A 20,871-nucleotide genomic window follows, 5' to 3' on the forward strand; every position below is an offset into this window, starting at 1 on the left:
TTGTCAATTTTGTCAATTTTGTCAATTTTGTCAATTTTGTCAATTTTGTCAATTTTGTCAATTTTGTCAATTTTGTCAATTTTGTCAATTTTGTCAATTTTGTCAATTTTGTCAATTTTGTCAATTTTGTCAATTTTGTCAATTTTGTCAATTTTGTCAATTTTGTCAGTTTTGTCAATTTTGGCAATTTTGTCAATTTTGGCAATTTTGTCAATTTTGTCAATTTTGCCAATTTTGTCAATTTTGTCAATTTTGTCAATTTTGTCAATTTTGTCAATTTTGTCAATTTTGTCAATTTTGTCAATTTTGTCACTTTTGTCAATTTTGTCAATTTTGTCAATTTTGTCAATTTTGTCAATTTTGTCAATTTTGTCAATTTTGTCAATTTTGTCAATTTTGTCAATTTTGTCAATTTTGTCAATTTTGTCAATTTTGTCAATTTTGTCAATTTTGTCAATTTTGTCAATTTTGTCAATTTTGTCAATTTTGTCAATTTTGTCAATTTTGTCAATTTTGTCAATTTTGTCAATTTTGTCAATTTTGTCAATTTTGTCAATTTTGTCAATTTTGTCAATTTTGTCAATTTTGTCAATTTTGTCAATTTTGTCAATTTTGTCAATTTTGTCAATTTTGTCAATTTTGTCAATTTTGTCAATTTTGTCAATTTTGTCAATTTTGTCAATTTTGTCAATTTTGTCAATTTTGTCAATTTTGTTAATTTTGTCAATTTTGTCAATTTTGTCAATTTTGTCAATTTTGTCAATTTTCGGTCATATTGTTATTTCTGTCGTCGTCTATAAAACTTTTCGTCCATTTTATTAAATTTATTCAATTGGTCAACTTTCCCATCTTTTTGATTGCGTCCATGTTATTAATTTTGTCAATTTGATGAATTTGTCAATTTTCAAATGTGTAAATTTTGATTATTTTTGAATTTTATCCATGTTATTAATTTCATAAATTTTGTTCATTTTGTCAATAACGTTAATTTTACCCATTTTTTTTAAAGAAACTTTAAAAATCATAACTTTGTGAAACTTCATTTGATCATAAAAGATTTTCAGTCGAAAATTTGTAGCGGAGCATTTCAATGTGATGTGAATGTTTCTTGAATATTGATAATATGTTACAAAAATTACATTCATTACAAATAATCCCACTGTCTTGAAAAAGGTATGTATTTTAATTAATAAACTTAAACAAAAAACAATGCCATTAAGATAATCAGTTTAGTAAAATATTACATTTTTCTTCGATTGAAGAGGCGTGGTGTAGCAAATATTTTTAAAAGTTTATTTTGAAATATCTACGATTTGAAAGAATTCATTATAACCAAAGACATATTCAATCTCAGCTTCAATTTTACTAGACAAATTTCCAAAAAAACCTTCTGTATCAAATGTTAATCTTTAAGAAATGGTTAAAACCCTTCTGTATCAAATGTTAATCTTTAAGAAATGGTTGATTTACAATTGAACCCAATGAATTTTATCGGAAAAAGTAGTTTTCTATCGACCAAAAATATGAAGGTTGACTCTAAAACCTCAATTTTTCACCATACAATGTTAAACATATGGAAAATCGTTTGGCTTTTTAAATATATCCCTTTGGCTCCAAACGACTCAATTGTACTTACGGAATTTTTTAAAATGACCAAAAATTTCTATTGGCATACCTGAAATGAGACAGAAAAAGATACCGTTTTTCTAAAAATATTTTGAAAAACTGTAAATATTAGTAAACTCAAAATGAAACAATGAAAATCTTTTGACTAGAGTAAACCATTTGATTAAATCAGCTGCTGGTACGAATAAGATAGTGAGCCCTTTTATTTCTACACTGTTTCAACAATTTCAATTTTAAAAAATCCATCCAAAATTTGCGTGTACGAATCAGGAAGCTTGTGACCAGAAGTGTTCGCATTTGCCGAGGCATGGACGACGAGAAAGAAGGTTAAAATACTCTCACGCACTCAAATCGTCTGTGATTATTATTCAATTAGAGTGGAGAGCCAGCTGTGGGCCTGCCATTGTATGCCGGTGGAATTGCACACAATTTACCTCTTTGATTGAGTACTTCATTCAGTTGGGGGTATTCCCATAATTTGAGATATTATCTTATATTTTTACTGGAAATTATCGTTTCCTTACAAATTTTTAATCAAAATACATTTTTCAAAAATTATAAATCATTTCAGCTGCAAATAATAATTGTCGATCAATAAACACCGCCATAAGTCTGTCTTCAATCTTAATGTGAGGGAAGCTCCAAGAAGCAGTTGTTCTAGAAGCTCTCAGGTGTGGCAGCTTCTCCAAGTAAGGCAAAAAGGAAGCCGCCAAGTAGAAATGGGGTGTGGGATTCTTCAGTAGACGCATATTTTAGCATCTGATTTACATAACTGCGCCAAGGCGCATCATATTAGCAGCAATCAGTGCAACCTAACGACGACGACGACAAGCAACAATCCCATAAGTGCCTCCTTCAATGAATGCGTCGTAGTCGTCGTCGTCGTTGATGGATTGCGTTTTCCTTCATCACTGAGAGAGGTATTGTTTGTCCTTTCCCTTCGAACCCCTGAAACGCAATGCTGGATGAGAATCGAGTAGAATGCTACTCCTGACAGGTGTCATGACTCTGATGAGTTGACAATCGGGCCCCGATCGATCTCTATTTGATTGGACTCCGATTGAGCAGCCTAGGCTCAATTGGCCGTGATTCAATCATATCCCGATAATGGTGGCAGCTCAATGGACTTCCTCAGGATTGTTGAAGGGTTAATTGTCTTAAGGGATTGTTCAGATTCATTGCATATTTTGTTTCTCAACTTTAGGAAGGTCGAATTTAATTTTAAAAGTTAATTTTTTGAATTTTTCAAGATTTTCCAAATTACTTCTTAGTATTTTCATCAATTGTGTTTAACAATTTCAAAATCCAACAAAAATTTTTTAAACATTATTGTTCAATTCCAACCAAGCAAAATAAAAAAAAGGTCGACAAAACTTCCTCGGAAGTCTTCTAGCAACAGCACTGCATCGGTCGAGAATTAAAAATTCAACAGACCCACATATCGATTCCGGCTGGTTATTGTATATTTTATTTAGCAAATCGAAAAAACGCATTTGCTCAAATCTAACATGGACCGGACATGGGCAAATACGGGGATCGGATCCACATGTTCTGGCACAAACATGCGAGCCAGCTAGCGAGCGTGCATAGATACATAGATAGTTGGAATAGAAAAAAAAAACGAACTTCTCAAATCAACCAATTTTAAAACATTGCCGTAGTTAGGATGCAGAAGGAGGGGAGTTTATCGGTTCATTTAGTGGAACGATACACGGTTGAAAAATTGTTCTGGGTTTCTCGGAATATTACAACTATTCCAACTAACTTTTGACGCTCGACTCTTATTTCTAAACTCTCGAATCTCGACTCTCAACCTTAGAAGCACGACTCTCAATTCTCGACTGCCGACTAGCTATTCTCGACTCTCGACTCTCAACTTTCGATTCTCGATTTTTAACTCTCGTTTCCTCTACTCTCGATTCTCGACTCTCGACACTCGACTCTCGACTCTCGACACTCGACTCTCGACTCTCGACTCTTGACTCTTGACTCTCGACTCTCAACTTTTGACTTCCGACACTCGACTCTTGACTGTCGACTCTCGACTCTCGACTCTCGTTTCTCGATTCTCGACTGTCGACTCTTGACTCTCGAATCTTGACTCGTGACTCTCGACTCTCGACTCTCGACTCTCGACTGTCGACTCTCGACTGTCGACTCTCGACTCTCGACTGTAAACTGTCGGCTCTCGACTCTCGACTGTCGAGTGTTGACTGTCAACTGTCGACTGTCGAGTGTTGACTGTCAACTGTCGACTGTCGAGTGTTGACTGTCAACTGTCGACTGTCGAGTGTTGACTGTCAACTCTCGGATCTCGACTATCGACTCTAAACTGTCGGCTCTTGACACTCTCAACTCCTCCCTTTGGCCGACGATTCTCGACTCTCGATTCTCGATTCTCGACTTTCAACTTTCGACTCTGGACTCTCGACTCTCGACTCTTGACTTTCTACTCTAGATTCTCAACTTTCGACTCTCGACACTCTACTCTCGATTCTCGACTTCAGACGCTCGACTCTCGACACTCGACTCTCGACCTTTGATTCTCGACACTCGACTTTCGTTTCAACTCTCGACACTCGACATTCTTTTATCAACTCTCGACTCTCGACTCTGGACTCTCGACTCTCGACTCTCGACTCTCGACTTTCGACTCTTGGCTCTCGACTCTCGACTCTCGACTTTCGACTCTCGACTCTCGACTCTTGACTCTCGACTCTCGACTCTCGACTCTCGACTCTCGACTCTCGACTCTCGACTCTCGACTCTCGACTCTCGACTCTCGACTCTCGACTCTCGACTCTCGACTGTCGACTCTCGACTGTCGACTCTCGACTGTCGACTCTCGACTGTCGACTCCCGACTGTCGACTGTCGACTCAAGACTGTCGACTCCCGACTGTCGACTGTCGACTCAAGACTCTCGACTCTCGACTGTCGACTCTCGACTCTCGGCTGTCGACTCTCGGCTGTCGACTCTCGGCTGTCGACTCTCGACTGTCGACTCTCGACTGTCGACTCTCGACTGTCGACTCTCGACTGTCGACTCTCGACTGTCGACTCTCGACTGTCGACTCTCAACTGTCGACTCTCGACTGTCGACTTTCAACTGTCGACTCTCGACTCTCGACACTTGAATCTCGACTTGAGGCTCTCGACTCTCGACTCACGACTCTCGATTCTCGACTTCCGTCTCTCGACTCTCAACTTTTGACTTTCGACTCTTGACTCTCGACTCTCGACTCTCGACTCGACTCGACTTTCCACTCTCGACACTCGACTTTCGACTTTGACTTTCGACTCTCGACTGTCGACTGTCGACTTTCAACTGTCGACTCTCGACTGTCGACACTTGAATCTCGACTTTAGACTCTCGACTCTCGACTCACGACTCTCGACTATCGATTCTCGACTTTCGACTCTCGACTCTCAAGTTTTAACTTTCGACTCTTGACTCTCGACTCTCGACTCTCGACTCTCGACTCGACTCGACTTTCTACTCTCGACACTCGACTTTCGACTTTGACTTTCGACTTTGACTTTCGACTCTCGACTGTCGACTCTCAACTTTTGACTCCCGACTCTCGATTCTTGGCTCTCGACTTCTGACTCTCGATTCTCGACTCTCCAGTCTGGACTCTCGACTGTGGACTCTCGACCTTTGACTCTCGGCACTCGACTTTCGATTCTCATCTCTCGACACTCGACTTTCTTTTCTCAACTCTCGACTCTCGACTGTCAACTCTCGACTGTCGACTCTCGATTCTCGAATGTCGACTCTCGCCTTTCGACTCTCGATTCTCGACTTTTGACTTTCGACCTTCGAATCTCGACTCACTTTCAGCTTCACATTTTGAAATGTGTAAAAGTAGTTCAATACAAAACAGTAAAATACAAACAGTAAAATACAGTACAGAAATTGTTTTAAAAAATTGAATATTTAACTTAAATCCATAAACTTTTTTAATCATCGTGTAACAACTAGTCCGCCAAAAGAGGACACACGAGAAATCGAAAACCGTTGGCAAAACAGTCGACAGAAACAGAACACGAAAAAAAAATCGATACACAATGATACTGCTGGACATAAAATCGCGTTCACTTTGTAGATTCAGTCACGACGAAACAATAGACCTTCCGCCCTCCTTTACTCCTTCTCTCGAAGGGATGTATTCCGCGGGACACGATGTTTGCCTTCTCAATTTACCGATGCCAAACACCACCCGCCTCCGAACTTCCGTTTCCTTCCAATCGATGGCTCAACACGCCAGGGAAAAAAATACAGAAAAAAACACGCGGTTCAAAACTTTGTCACACGCAACGACGACTGGAAACAGCGAGATGCAACTTTTACAAGCCTCTAACCTACATATAGTTAGAGGAATATTGCTGCTGATGCCTAACTAAAAAATCGACCCAAACCAAACCAAACTGAATCGAACGTCATACAGTTTTGGATGCACGCAATCCGAGACAGAATAATAGGACAGGACAGCCAGGCCAGGCGGTTTGACTTAGCGGCGCGATTTTTTGAGCGTTGTTTGATTTTTTAGTTTTTATTCTAACTTAGTTTTTCGACGATGTCACTATCGAGACACCTGCTTTGGAAACAAAAGCTCGGCGATGGTTTTGGTGGTTTTGAGTATGGAAACAGGGGGTCGGTATGAACGGTAAAAAAAAGTGGAGGACAGAAGCTAGTTGATAGAGGGAAATAATCGCATGTGAACCAACAACCGATATGACACCGCTCAGACTGTTTTGAGGGAATATTTTGAACAATCTATCGGTAGAAGGAGGTTTCTATTGCAGTTTAAATTCCAGTTTAAAAATAGAAAAACTAGATAAGCTACATTATTTTCAACGAATTTTTTTTTCGAATATTTACAGTTGACAATACTTCCAAACGAATGAATCCCCTCTGGCAAGATCGCCAACTGATTAAATATATGTATTTCTATTATGCATTTTCGACCCTCGACTTTTGACTGTCGACTTTCGACTTTTAACTGTGGACTTTCGACTTGAAACACGATTGTCTCCTCTGATTTCTCGACTATCGACTTTCAACTCTCGACTGTTGAATTTCGGCTGACGATGCTCGACTATTGAATTTCGACTGCCGTCTCTCGAATGTCTACTCTCAATTTTCGATTCTCGACTGTCAACTCCCTACTGTTGGATCTCGACTGTCAACTCTCGACTGTCGACTCTCGACTGTCGACTCTCGACTGTCGACTCTCGACTGTCAACTCTCGACTGTCGACTCTCGACTGTTGACTCTTGAATGTTCATTCTCGGCTGTCGACTCTCGACTCTTGATTATCGACTGTAAATTGGCGATTGTACACTCTCGACTGTCGCCTCTTATTTCTCTACTTGCGACCCTCGACTGTTGAATCTCGGCTATTGACTCTCGACTGTCGATTCTTGACTGTTGAATCCCGGCTGTCAACTCTCGATTGTTGACTCTCGAATGTCGACTGTCGACTTTCGTCTCTCGTATGTCGTCTGTCGACTCTCGGCTCTTGAAAAAGGACTTCCGACTCTCCATTGTCGACTCACGGCTGTCGACTTTTGATTGTCGGCTCACGACTGTCGACTCTCGACTGTCGATTCCCGACTGTCGACCCTTGTCTGTTGACTCTCGACTGTCAACTCTCGACAGTCAACTATCGAATGTTGACTCTCGACTGTTGACTTCCAACTGTCGATTCTCGGATGTCGACTCTAGTGTGTAAACTCTTGAGTGTCAACTCTCGGCTGTCAAATCTCGACTGTCTACTCTCCACTGTCGACTCTCGACTGTCGACTCTCGACTTTCGACTTTCAAAACTGTCGACTCTCGATTCTAGACTGGCGACTCTCAACTCTCGACTGTCGACTCCCAACTGTCGATTCTCGAATGTCGACTCTGGTGTGTTTACTCTTAACTGTCAGCTCTCGACTGTCAACTCTCGACTGTCGACTCTCGACAGCCGACTCAAGACTGTTGACTCTCGACTCTCGACTGTTGACTGTCGACTCTAGACTCTCGACTGTTGACTGTCGACTCTCGACTGTCGACTCTCGACTCTCGACTCTCGACTGTCGACTCTCGACTATCGACTCTCAACTGTCGACTCTCGACTCTCGATTGTCGACTCTCGACTGTAAACTCTCGACTGTCGACTCTCAACTGTCGACTCTCAACTTTCGACTGTCGACTCTAAACTCTCGACTGTCCAATATCGACTGTCCAATATCAACTGTCCAATATCGACTGTTCAAGATCGACTTTCGGGTCTCGACTGTCGACTCTTGACTCTCGATTCTCGACTGTCGACTGTCGACTGTCGACTCTTTAATTTAGACTATCGGCTCTAGTCTATTGACTAGCTACTGTCGACTTTTGACTTTCAACTCCCGACTGTCGACTCTTGTCTGTTAACTCTTGAATATCAACTCTCGATTGTCAACTCTCGACTGTCGAATCTCACCCGTCGACTCTCGAGTGTCCACTCTTGACTGTCGACTCTTTACTGTCAACGCTCGATTGTCGACTCACAACTCTCCATTCTTGACTGTCGAATCTCAACAGTCGACTCTCAACTGTCGAATCTTGACTGTTGACTCTCGACTGTCGATTCTCGACTGTAGACTCTCGAATGTTGCATCGCGACTGTCGACTGTTGACTCTGAACTCTTGACTCTCGACGATCAACTCTCGACGATGGACTCTCAATGATCGACTGTTGAATCTCGACTGTCGACTCCAGTCTGTTGACTCTTCACTGTCGGCTTTCGACTGTCGACTTTCGACTGTCGAGTTTGACAGTCGACTTTGGATTGTTGAATTCCATATGTAAATTCTCAATTCTTGACTTTCAACCATCTATTTTTGAATATAAATTCTCGAAATTCAACTGTCTTTAACTGACTCTCGACAAATCACTTCTAAATTTCGACTTTCGACCCTGGAATATTGATAACCAACATCGACTTTTTACCCTCGACTCTTCACCATCAACTATCGAGTCTTGACTGACGGGTCTAAACTGTTGATTGTCGAATCTCGATTGTCGACTTCGAATGTCGAATATCGATCGTCGAATATTGATTGCCGATTCTGTCGACTTACGTCTGGTGAATGTCGATTCTTTACAGTCAATTCTTGATTGTCCAATATGATTGACTGTCGACTCTTACCTTTCGACATTCATATCTCGATTGCTGACAATCGGCTTTCAACAGTCAACTTTAGATTATTTATTTTCAAATGTCAACTGTCGACCCTCAACCATCCACTCTCGACTGTCAAAAATCGACTCTCAAGTGTCGCTATTTGATTCTCATTTTTCGGCATTCTTCTGAGGACTCTCGGCCTTTGAACTTCAACTGTCATTTCTCGACATTTGACTCATCCTCGACTCTCGAATGTCGATTAAAGATTGTCGTTTCTTGATTGTCTTCTATAAGTTCTTGACCTGCGATTCTCGATTATTTGAATTTAAATTTCGATAGCCTTCCGTCAAAACTCAACGTCTACAATTGACTTTAGGTTTTGCATATTCAAATTTCTACTTTCGACTTTCTGTTCCCGACTATTTAATCTTGACTCTCGACTTACGATTATCGATTCTATTTTGAAGATTTTCGTTCGGATTTGCGCCGAGGGACTTCCGATTTGTCCCAAATTTTCTTTATTGGTTTATTTGATCTCGTTTAAACAAATTTCAAAGGTCGCCATGTAAGGGTATGATCGAAAAATGTTACTACCCTAGCATCCATAAGGTGTTCATCGGTTGCTAAATTTCCACATTGAGAATTAAGTAATACTCGGTGTTATAGTACACTTACATAGTTGGCAAACTATCAACCCTCATCAATCACTGCCGCAGCTTTCCTCTTACTCTTCGCCGTTGCCATTTCCGTCATCATCGATGTCGTTTGTGAATTGATTCAATCAACCGGATGATGATGCCGGTGGAAATCGGTTTGATATGTCCTGTGCTGCTGCTTGCCTACTTGCATCTATGCTAATTCGATAATGGTTCGAAATTACTTCATAAGTGCACTGCACAGTTATATTGGCAGCTGCCATTTGCGTTTGTGTATGCAGTATTGATACCCTTATTAACAGTTGATGGATTTGTGATTGACCGTTTGTGTTTAAATTGTTGAGACAGTTTCTAACCTTAAAATAAGGGATTCTTACAAATTGTTATTTTTTGAAGAAAAATTCTTCAATCACACTCGCCATTTATGCAGTCCAACTTGACCGACTTTTCGTGAAACCCGTTAGAAAAGGCGTAATCAAAACAACAACCGATTTATATTGAAAACCACAATTCCGGGACCGGAGATTCAAGAAAGAGCCCTCGGAGGAAGATAATTTTTCCTAACGCATCTTGTTGTGGTTTCGTGATCTAAGCCTCCAGAGCTTGTGGTGGTCATCGAGGTTCCGGATAAGTGGGGGTGCTTGCCAGCAAGCAAATAACCGAGAGCTCGATTAATAATTGAAGTCTGTCCGCGATAGTACTCTTTCCGCGATAAACCCCTGTATAGGAAACATTGGGCTTCTCCGTTTCACTTTTAATTAAACCGCCTACGCCAATTTGTGGCGCGCACCGCGGCGGCTTAATATGTGGGTAGCTTCTGCCAGTTTTTTTTTCTGTGTGCCTCGAAGCTACCGTGTTCCGAGAAGTGCTTAAGCCATCATCGGTCATTGGACTCCGGAACGCAACTTTTCGTGAATCCGGATCCACCGGATTAATCTTTTCGTTAATCGGTACACTTTGAGGCTGGGGACTTCTACTACATGGGAACATATCTTCTAGGCTTATTAAACCTTCAACCAGCAGAAATAAAAACCGATATCAGCTACCGGACAAGTCTCGGGTATTGTACCCGGACATTGGCACGCTCACGCTTCGTTGACAGCTCGCAGCAGCAGCAGCCGGATTACAGATAATCGATTTCGCTCAATTTTAATTCACTTCATCGACGGAACGGCGACGGTGACTGGTTTTGTGAGGCCCCCAAACCCACCTCGCGCCCTCAAGATTCATCAAGCACACACCGGACTCACATGCTTTGGGACATGAATCGATTGGGTCTCCCCTCTTTGGTCAGGATAGGATTATCTGAAATTAATATCTCACGCGTAGTCGTGCCTTCCCTTCGACTCAACCCACCCTTAGGAACGTTCCTATCCGGGGGACATAACATATGGAGATATGAGGGCTACTCGCAGTACGTCACGGGAAAACACGCGAATCATGCCTCTCCTTTTCCGTGAATGAAACATTCCTCCATTCACCTGTCCAGCAGCAGAGTGGCTGTATCGAGAAAAACGGAATAAATCCAAAGAGTGTTACACGAAATCTCGCATCATTTACACCATTTGAGAACTGATCAAATCGGGAACGATACTGGCCTCAAATAGTTGAAAATAAATTTACCATAACAATCAGACTGTAGTGTTTTACAGTTTCAAAATTTTAAATAATTAATTTTACTGAGTAATTCACCGAACAATGTGAGGTAAAATGATGATTTGAGATATTTTTAGTTGTTTAAATAAAGGTTACAAATGTTGATCGAATAGAAGTAGTAAATAGAATACCGTTCAAGAATTCAGGAACTTAGGCAGATCTAGTCTAGATACCTATGCCAAAACCTGCATTTGTCCTTATGGACAGAAACTGGCTCTTTTTGAGTCATTTTATACCTTCTCTGCGCTCGGGGTAAAAAAGTTTTCCATAGGTTCAAAACTCATCTCATCACAATTTTTTTCAATAGATTTAACAAAAAAAAATGGTCCGCTTAGAGGACATCCATACTTTTTCGAGTCGGGAATAGCGCGAGTTGAGAGGACAACTTTTTGGTAAAAAGCGTCTTGGAAGCACCACAAAGATGAACAGTGAAGGACAACTGTTAAAAAAAATGTCTAGTTGTGAGTGAGTACATTCAAATAAATGTGTGTTGGGATGGCCGCAAACAAGCATAGTCAGCGAGTAGTCGTAAGGTGCTGTGAGTAGGTGTTGGAAAAAAAGAAATGACAAGCTTTGAGGGCAGCTAGAAATTGCGTTTTTGGAGGACTGCAAAAAAGAACAGCGAGTCGAGAGGACCGCTGATAGAAAAAAGAAATCTCAAGGTTTGAGGACAACCCAATAACTGCATGTTAGAAAGACCACAAAGAAGAAAGGCGAGTCGATAAGACAGCTGTTTGAAAATAATGGCACGTTATAAGGGCAGCCAAATGTGTTTGGAAGACCGCAAATAAAAAAGCGATTTGCCAATAAAAATAGAGAGGAATGACAGATAACAAACACACACATAGAGGATCTCAGTGAAACTTCATGTTTCTTTGAAGAGATCTAATTCAAACTTAACACTAAGGCGTACATCTTTCAAGGATATGATGGCTAGCATCTTACAAATGCTAAAACCACCATCCGACTTTTATACAAAAAGTTGGGGGTAATTTAGACGATAGATTTTTGAAGAACTGTTGTTATACAAGAGAAAGAAGAAACAACTGTTATACAAAACTCTACCACCTAAATTCACCCAACTTTTTTTATATAATTAGCCGTGAAACTAGTGACAAACAGATTCGAACAGTATGCTTTTTCCAAAAGCAATAACAACGACAATTTTTTATCCCTGAAGATGATGTCATATGACATCGAAACGTCGGTTTAGAAATAAATTTCGTTTGTTAATGATAAATTGACTGATTTACCGGAAGTAAATACCCATAACAAACATACAGTCGACATCTCGTGAAACCAACGTAATGACAGAATAATGACAAATATATAACAAACCTGTGGCAAAAATATGAAAAACATATGTCTATTTGACAATTAAACGACAAAAGTCTGAAAGAACTTTGACAAAAATATGACTAACTTAAAAGTTACAAATTACAGAGATTTGAATAAAAGACGACAAACGTGTGGTAAAAAAATTATGCCAAAAATACGACAAATATGTATTACAAAATTTTGACAATAATATAAAAAGAAATCCACAAAACTGCCAAAACTATGACAAATGATACAAAATTGTGTCAAAATTTTGAGATCTATGTAGATATTATGATCAAAAATTGACAAAAAATGACAAAATCTCAAAGAACTCAAATTAGGACAAATATTCGACAAAAAAATTACAAATTATAACAAAAAAGCCGTTTGTTCAGTCTTTCAAAATCGCCGTTGGAAAGTTCTGTGAGTTAGTTTTAAATTTATAGCTATTTTTATTTATTGTTCGAATAGGAAAATCTACAACAGTGTCAGACATTAGTCTCCACAAAAGCCACATAAAGATGACTATATTTTTTCCCTGAGGATGAGACCAACCTAGTCTCGAAACGTTGGATGAAATAAAATAATCATCATTTCGAAAATAGAATGCAGTGCCGATTTCAAAAAAGAAAATAAATACCACATTATAACAAAATTTAAAATAAAATCCCAAAAATCTGACAAACATATGATAAAACCACAGAGAACATAAAACTTTGAAAATATTATGAAAAAGTTACCAAATATGGCAAATATGTGTCACAAAAACGAGAAAAAATATGACGGATGTGCTAGAATTTGACTAAGTTCTATCAAATCTATGACAAAATAGCCAATATGAATTATGGGATAAAAATATTACGAAATTCTGACAAAAATATGTCCAAAAATGGTAAAATGATGACAACTACGACAATAAAATGACGAAAATTTAAAAAAAAACATGACCAAAATTCGGAAAATTATGAAAAATATGCTACAAAAACATTTTAAATGACATAAAAATATGACGAAACAACGACACAATTAAGACAAAACTGTGAGCTTGTGATTTATGTAGCTGAGTTGGCAAATCAAATGCCTCCTGATCCGATGTCCGTGAGTTCGAATCTAATAGTAAACATCGAATACAGTTGAAACGGATAAGTTTTCCAGTAACTTTCCACAAACTGCATCGCTGGTTTAAGTCGTGAATGACATGAAGATGTTCAAAGGTCTAGTTCATAGCACAAAAACGGAACTATGAACAAATTTTGACAATCAAATGAAAAAAAATTTCTGAACTATGACAAAAATACAACAAATGAAAAAAAAAAAACAACAAAATTGCGACAAAAATTGTCAATACAATTTAAAAATCTGGCAGAACTATAACAAAGCTGTCAATATTTTTTCATAATTTTGTTTTTTTTTTGGTTACAGTTTTATCACATTTTTGTCATATTTTCATCATATTTCTGTCAAAACTTTGTCATATTTTTATCACATTTGATATATTTTTGCCATAGTATTGTGAGACTTCCGTCATTTTATCCCCAAGTTTTGTAATATTTGTCATTTTTATTATTTATTATAGTTGTCACATTTTTTTCATCACATTTGTCATATTTATTTCCCATAATGTTGTCAAATTTTTGTCAAAGTTTTATTAAGCTTTGTTTATTTGATTTTTTGTCATTATTTTGGCGTTTTTTCATTCTTTTGTCAGATTTTATTTTATTTTTTTTGTCAAAATTCTGCCATCTGTCATATTTTAATTTTTTTATAGTTTTTCTCATGGTTTTGTATTTTCTTCTATTAAATTTTTGCTTTATTCTCATAATTATGTCATATTTTTATCAAACTTGTCATATTTTTCTCATGTATTTTTTCCATGATACTGTAATGTTTTTGCCATATTTTGTTCATAATTTTGTTATTTTTTTAATAGTTTTCTTAGACTTTTTCCATTCGGTTTTCAGTCTCCGATTTTTGAATAAAAATTTACAGTTCTAACTCTCATTTCAGAGCTCTGAAAATTTTCCTTACAAAAAAAAAAAGCTTCCGTCTTCGACGATCACAGCCTACTTTTTTTTTGTCTAAAAAATTGCATTCCTCTCCATACTTCCGAAATGTTTGAGATAGTACACCATTTGTGCACGATATTTTTTAACTTTTCCGGAGAAATGCTTCTCATTTTCCACGGAAATTAGAGTTTTAAGTTGAATTGTGAAAAAGCCCCAGTAAAAATCAGCTGATTAAACGTCATCCGGAATGAAAAGGGTTGTTTCAAAATCGTGCTATAAACAGCTGGCTTCTATGATGCTCGGAGAATAATCAATTCTGAGAAAAATATTCACATAAGAAGTGAGACGTCAACGTAAAAATAAAAATTGTGACGAAAGACGTAACCAAAAAATAAGCAACCAAACGTGAGACGTGGGAAGTAAGAGGTGAGTAGTGAAACGTGAGAAGTGAGACTTGCGAAATGAGACATGAAACGTGAGAAGTGAGAATTTAAAAGTGAGACGTGAGACGCAATAATTGATATGTGAAAATAAGACGTGTGAAGTGAGAAGTGCGAAGTGAGAAGTGTGAAGTAAAAGTGAAAAGTGAGACATGCGAAGTGAGATGTGAGAAGTGAGACGCAAGACGTATAGAACGTCAGACGGGAGACGTGAGACGTGAGACGTGAGACGTGAGACATGAGACGTGAGACGTGAGACGTGAGACGTGAGACCTGAGACGTGAGACGTGAGACGCGAGACGTGAGACGTGAGACGTGAGACGTGAGACGTGAGACGTGAGACGTGAGACGTGAGACGTGAGACGTGAGACGTGAAACGTGAGAAGTGAAACGTGAGACGTGAGACATGAGATATGAGACGTGAAACGTGAGACGTGAGACATGAGATATGAGACGTGAGACGTGAGACGTGAGACGTGAGACGTGAGACGTGAGATGTGAGACGTGAGACATGAGACGTGAGACGTGAGACGTGAGACGTGAGACGTGAGACGTGAGACGTGAGACGTGAGACGTGAGACATGAGACGTGAGACGTGAGACGTGAGACGTGAGACGTGAGACGTGAGACGTGAGACGTGAGACGTGAGACGTGAGACGTGAGACGTGAGACGTGAGACGTGAGACGTGAGACGTGAGACGTGAGACGTGAGACGTGAGACGAGACAAGCGATGTGACCCCTGGCTCATAACTCTTTTTCCAGAACTCTAATCAAAACGTACCTCGTCTATGCATGCATGCTTTTCATATTTATTAAAAAAAACTTGATTTTTTTTTGTTTATGTGAATGGTTTTGTCCCTATGTCAAGAAACAGCATACACAGTAAACGAAAATTACCGAGTTCGGTAATTGTTTTACCGAAATCCTAACATGTGTAAATCGTTAAACTGTTCGGTAATTTTTTCGGTAAAAAATAAACGAACATCGGTAAATCGATTCTTCATTTACCGATGTTCGTTTGTTTTTTACCGAAAAAATTACCGAACAGTTTAACGATTTACACATGTTAGAATTTCGGTAAAAAAATTACCGAACTCGGTAATTTTCGTTTACTGTGTATGTATTTAAAATAAATTATATTGAGTTGCAATTAGACGGTATAATAAAAATGACAATATCGCTCCTATCAGTTGAAATTTGTCATCATTTTTTAGAATTCAAGAGTAGTTGACCTCGCATTATTGGAAATCCAAAAAAAAAAAAAATCTTTAAAAGGTTCAAAGTCCTCTTACTCTGAACATACCTTGATTCAGCCCTACCCTTCCTTTTCTGGCGAAATGCCAACCGTTCTTCGGTAGTTTGTGATGATGAATTTTTAATTCACTTTCTGATTACCAATCGCTGTGTTTCCTTCAATGGAATTTCACTGCTCACGCATTGTTTCTACCCTTTTCCGTGAATTAACTTTCTTGAATCAACACAAATCTTTCGAGGAAGTCGAAAGAAGCCAGACTATCCAGGAAGTGTTGAATACACCACGCACAGTTCACAGGGGGTGGTGGAATCGTATCACGTGAATGACCTTTGCTTCCGGAAAGCACCTTGGTCCCGCGCATCCGTTACCGAAAATCCGCCGCGATAGGAAATTTTGCGCGTTTACGAACCGATTCCCGAAAAGTGACTAATATTTTTGTTATTGTCCTAGTGTTTCGGTGTTTTTATTCCCCCCTTCCCACTTCCCGAGTGGTTTTTGTTCTTGGTTTAAGTGTTACATCGATTGCTAACATATAGATCTGTGGCGATAACTGGCATGTAGAGAGGCGGGAATCGAACGGCACTCAATGTGACACACGCTTCGCCTCGGTTCGGCTGAGCGTCTGAGCGACTTTACGCTGTAAGTAGTTAGCTAGTGGACCAGCAGCACGATGTCAAATGTCAGATTAGTGGGATTCGTTTGGCTCCGTACTGAAACAGCTTCTCATACGCTATTTCTGTCAATACATACTTTCACTTTGCGAAAGTGGCGATGAGCCTGATTGATTGACAGTGTGGCTTCAATTTTAGTTTCGCAAAATATTTCTTGATTTTGGAAATTGTAAAGTTTTTGTTAGTTCCTTGAGTATATATTTGGCAGGATCGCCATTTAATAAAATACATTGTTCAGGGTATTTTTAATAAGAATTCATGCCTCTCAACGATCAAAAGAAGGTGACAAAACGAAAAATCTAATCATCACTTATAGAAAAAGCTATCCTCAAAAACTTTTCTGCAGTTGGTCCTTTGAACCGGATCATGAAGTTTTACAAACAAAAGCAAGTCTGACGTGTTGATACGAATTCTTGTTGAGGTCATGTTGTATTACCAAAAAACTTACAAACGTCCATCACAAAGCGCAAAGCCCACCCACGACGTCGCGTTGTCGTTAAAAAGCATCGGGAGCCTTCAAGCATATGACATGCAAAATGGTGCATCGATTTCCATTTTGTTTCATTTTTTTTCGTCTTGTCACCAAGAACTGCAACTGACCGCCAGCGGCAAGCGATGCGTCTTTTCGAAACGCTAATGAAGCGATAAATTTAATCATCTCGAATAAAAGGCAGCGACAGACGGCGGCGACTACGACGATGGTTAAAAGATCTCAACACCTCCTTGTCAATGCAAGGAGCGGGGGTCCATAACCAAGGATATTTTTCCCCGTCTTCTGCTTCTTCTTTTTACAGTTTCGCGACATTATTGTCGGTGGACAACGATCGACATTATCGGGCAAAACGTCGCCTGTCGTCACCGTGCATCTGGTGGACGCGCTAAATGATATTTGAATGAGCTGTGCGGACAGTGGGAAAATACTCAAAATTAGTGTAAAATTTATCCATGAAAATCCGGAATTTTCTTAAGAAACCCTCAAAATTAATATGATAAAAAAACAAGAAAAAATCACAAAATTATCTCAAACTTTTTTAGTGATGTTAAATCCAACAGTGGAACCGTATGGTTATCGATATGCAAAAGATCTGAGCCTGCCGATGATGGCATGAACACGCAGCTTAACGTGGTGAATATTCACCAGTCAACCGGATCGATTCAATCAAAAGCTCTCGATCGAGAAATTCCAGCAAAGACGGCATCGCTTCAGGAAGGGGCATCAGAAAAGATTCTCCAAAGTAGCCAGCCGAGACAAAATGCAACCGATGCATAAAAAAGACCATAAACTTGAACGTTTGTTGAATGTTTTTTTAACTCCCGGCGAGGCTTGTTTTTTATTGAAACGAGTCGATTTTTTAATGGTATTATAATCAAAACGTTTGAAATTTCATCTCCTTGAAATTTGACGAAAATTTCTACATTTCATTATGAATAGTTTCCAAAAGTATCTTTTCTACTTTTTTATGCAAAAAAATTTGTTTTTCTTTCAACAAAATTTTCTGTTGATATCAAGCGTAGTCCAGCAACACTTATTCGATCACTGATCAGCGATTCCCGTATGATCAGCGATCTTGCGACAATCGTTTGCTGTTGCAGTGAGCAGTGGGATCATCAAGGAGGTGTGATCGGAAAGATCAAATTAAACTTTATGGGTAATAATGCCGGACAGAAATTACCTGTTTAGTGTAATGGGCTTGCGAAGTGTGAGATACGGTTGTGAAGAAGTAGAAATCTGAATCTTTGAGCAATCGTGTGAAGAAAATTTAAGCGACTGGTTTACTTTGGATTTTTTTTAAATTTAGGTATACTCACAGTTTTGAAGTAAATTTATAAATGTGGATAGACTTGGTACTATACCTGAAACGAGAAGAAATAATCATTAATGTTGATTTATTTATTTTTCGATATTTATGAAAGCATGAACAAATTTGTGATAAATTTATCAAAATTTATACAGAAATATGGATGATTTTAAAATACATTGGGAATATCAAAATTACCTCATTAAAACGCCTGAGAAAAATGTTCCAAAAAATTTTTAAATGATGAATGGAGTCATGAAGCTCTATTTTTCTACACTAGGGTCAAACTATCAAATATCAGATATAAGTTTCACCTCGAGTTAACTCATATTCGCATTTCAGTTGCTAAGCTATGCATCTGCATGATCTGCTGTAAAAATGGTTCTTTTCGAGGTGGAATCTATCAGTATTTTTGTTGTGTTTAAAATTTCAAACTTTCATGAATTATTAAGAGTTTTAAACATAAATGTAAATTTTTGTGCTAATTTCAAGATTTCAAGATTTTGTGCTGATTTCAAAAATTGTGTTTTTGATAAACTGTTTTTCTGTGCTATAACTTGAAGATTATGTTTCAAAAATTTTATTGCAAATTAGTGCCGAAACTGAACAAAATTGATATTAATAACATTTATAGGTACTTGGCTAAAATCAACAAGCCTTACGAATCTCATGAGATTTTTATCAACTATAGTAAGGAGTTCAGAAATAAGAGTGACGATAAAAATTAGATTCCTGTACATAATTTTAAAAATCAGTGAAAGCTGTAATTTTTTTCAATAATCTGCCAACTGTAGCACAGAATCTGCCTTCAAAATTTGCTCAAAACTTTGAGTTCATTCAATTAAACAAATTTTATCATCTATATATGGATCTAAAAACTGATTTCTGCCTGTCTGTCTATCTGGCTGTTCCCTAAAGACTCGGAAACTAATGACTGGATTTTGTTGAAACTTGGCAGGTGGGTGCATATGAGGCCGGGAAGGATCCTATTCAGCGTTGCCAAATTGAAAACCGCTCAAGTCCGTAGATTTGAGGAAAATCGAAAAATGTACTGATTTCGCCAAAATAAAACATGATGACCTTTTTTTTTGGTCGTCAGGTAGAATTTTAATTAATCCGCAGAATCCCTTGAATTTATTCGATAATCCGTAGAAAATCCGTAGGAAATGCTGAAAATTCGTAGATTTCGAGCATCGATCCGTAGCTGCTTAAAATCCGTAGAACTACGGAGAAATCCGTAGATCTGGCAAGGCTGAGCCTATTACAGTTTTAGATCCCTCCCTTTTACTGGAGGTCTCCAAAGCAAAAAAGAAATGTTTGCATAACTTGAGATCCATTCAAGCAAATGGTACCAAATTCGGCATGGGAGGGGATTTGGCTACGACAAATATTTCTATGAATCTTCGCTACCCCTCTTTTTTAACAGAGGAGAAATAGAGGCTGAATAGGCGTGTGTCTGTATTAGGATACGAGAAATGTTTCAATGATTATTTGAGACCCCTCCCTTCTTCCAGAGGAGAGAATGAAAGGGTACAATTTTATTGCCACATTCGATAACTATTCGAGCAAATGGAACCAAAATGGCTTGGAAGGATATTTGGATATGGGAAATGGTTCTATGATTGTTTGAAACTTCTCCCGATTTGCATTGGAAGCATAAGAAGAGGGAAGGGGTCCCGTCCCATACAAGTTTTTGAAATACTCGTTAACTGATCGAGCGAGGAGAATCAAATTAGGCATGCAGGGGTATTTGGGTGAACGAAATGTTTCAAAGATGGTTTGAAGCTCTTTTCACCTTTCATTAGAAAAACATGAAGGGAGAGGGGGCTTCCATACAATTTTTTGGATGACTGGTGGAATAATCGAGTTAATGGAATAAAATTTGTCATGGGTGGATACGGATACGGAAAAAGACTCAATGGTTGTACTCTCCCACAGTTTTTAGAGATGTCGAGAATTAATCAGTCGAAATGCACCGAAATTGGTACGAGATTCTATTTTGATACGAGTAATGTTTCTATAATTATTGGGGACCCTTCCCTTCTTCCATTGAGTGAAATAGGAAGAGGGGACGGAAGCCTCATACATTTTTATTCCTAATCAAAAGAATTACGATACGAAAGAAACCAAGATTAGTAGGGGAAAGTTTTCGGAACGGAAAAAGGTTTCTGTGCTTATTCAGGAACCCTCCAGTAAGGGGATGAATAGGGAAGAGAGGGGCTTTTTTAATGACTCGGGAAATGATCGAACAAATATTGAATAGAAAGAAGTGTGAGAGAAA

The 20,871-nt window shown here is 38.6% G+C and overlaps 1 protein-coding gene across 7 annotated transcripts in view; it reads right to left on the reverse strand.

The window, feature by feature from the left end:
- Positions 1-20,871, reverse strand: part of LOC129739847 (protein tramtrack, beta isoform) — a 484,838-nt gene that overhangs the window by 275,548 nt on the left and 188,419 nt on the right. The window contains exon 1 of one of the 7 annotated variants that reach the window (XM_055731382.1): positions 16,169-16,462. The exons of the other annotated variants lie outside the window; for them this stretch is intronic. The gene's annotated coding sequence lies outside the window, so the exon portion shown is untranslated. Of the gene's footprint in view, positions 1-16,168; positions 16,463-20,871 lie in introns of those variants that run through there. 7 annotated transcript variants of the gene reach the window in all.

Source organism: Uranotaenia lowii, chromosome 1, assembly GCF_029784155.1.
Source record: "Uranotaenia lowii strain MFRU-FL chromosome 1, ASM2978415v1, whole genome shotgun sequence".
Classification (NCBI taxonomy): domain Eukaryota; kingdom Metazoa; phylum Arthropoda; class Insecta; order Diptera; family Culicidae; genus Uranotaenia; species Uranotaenia lowii.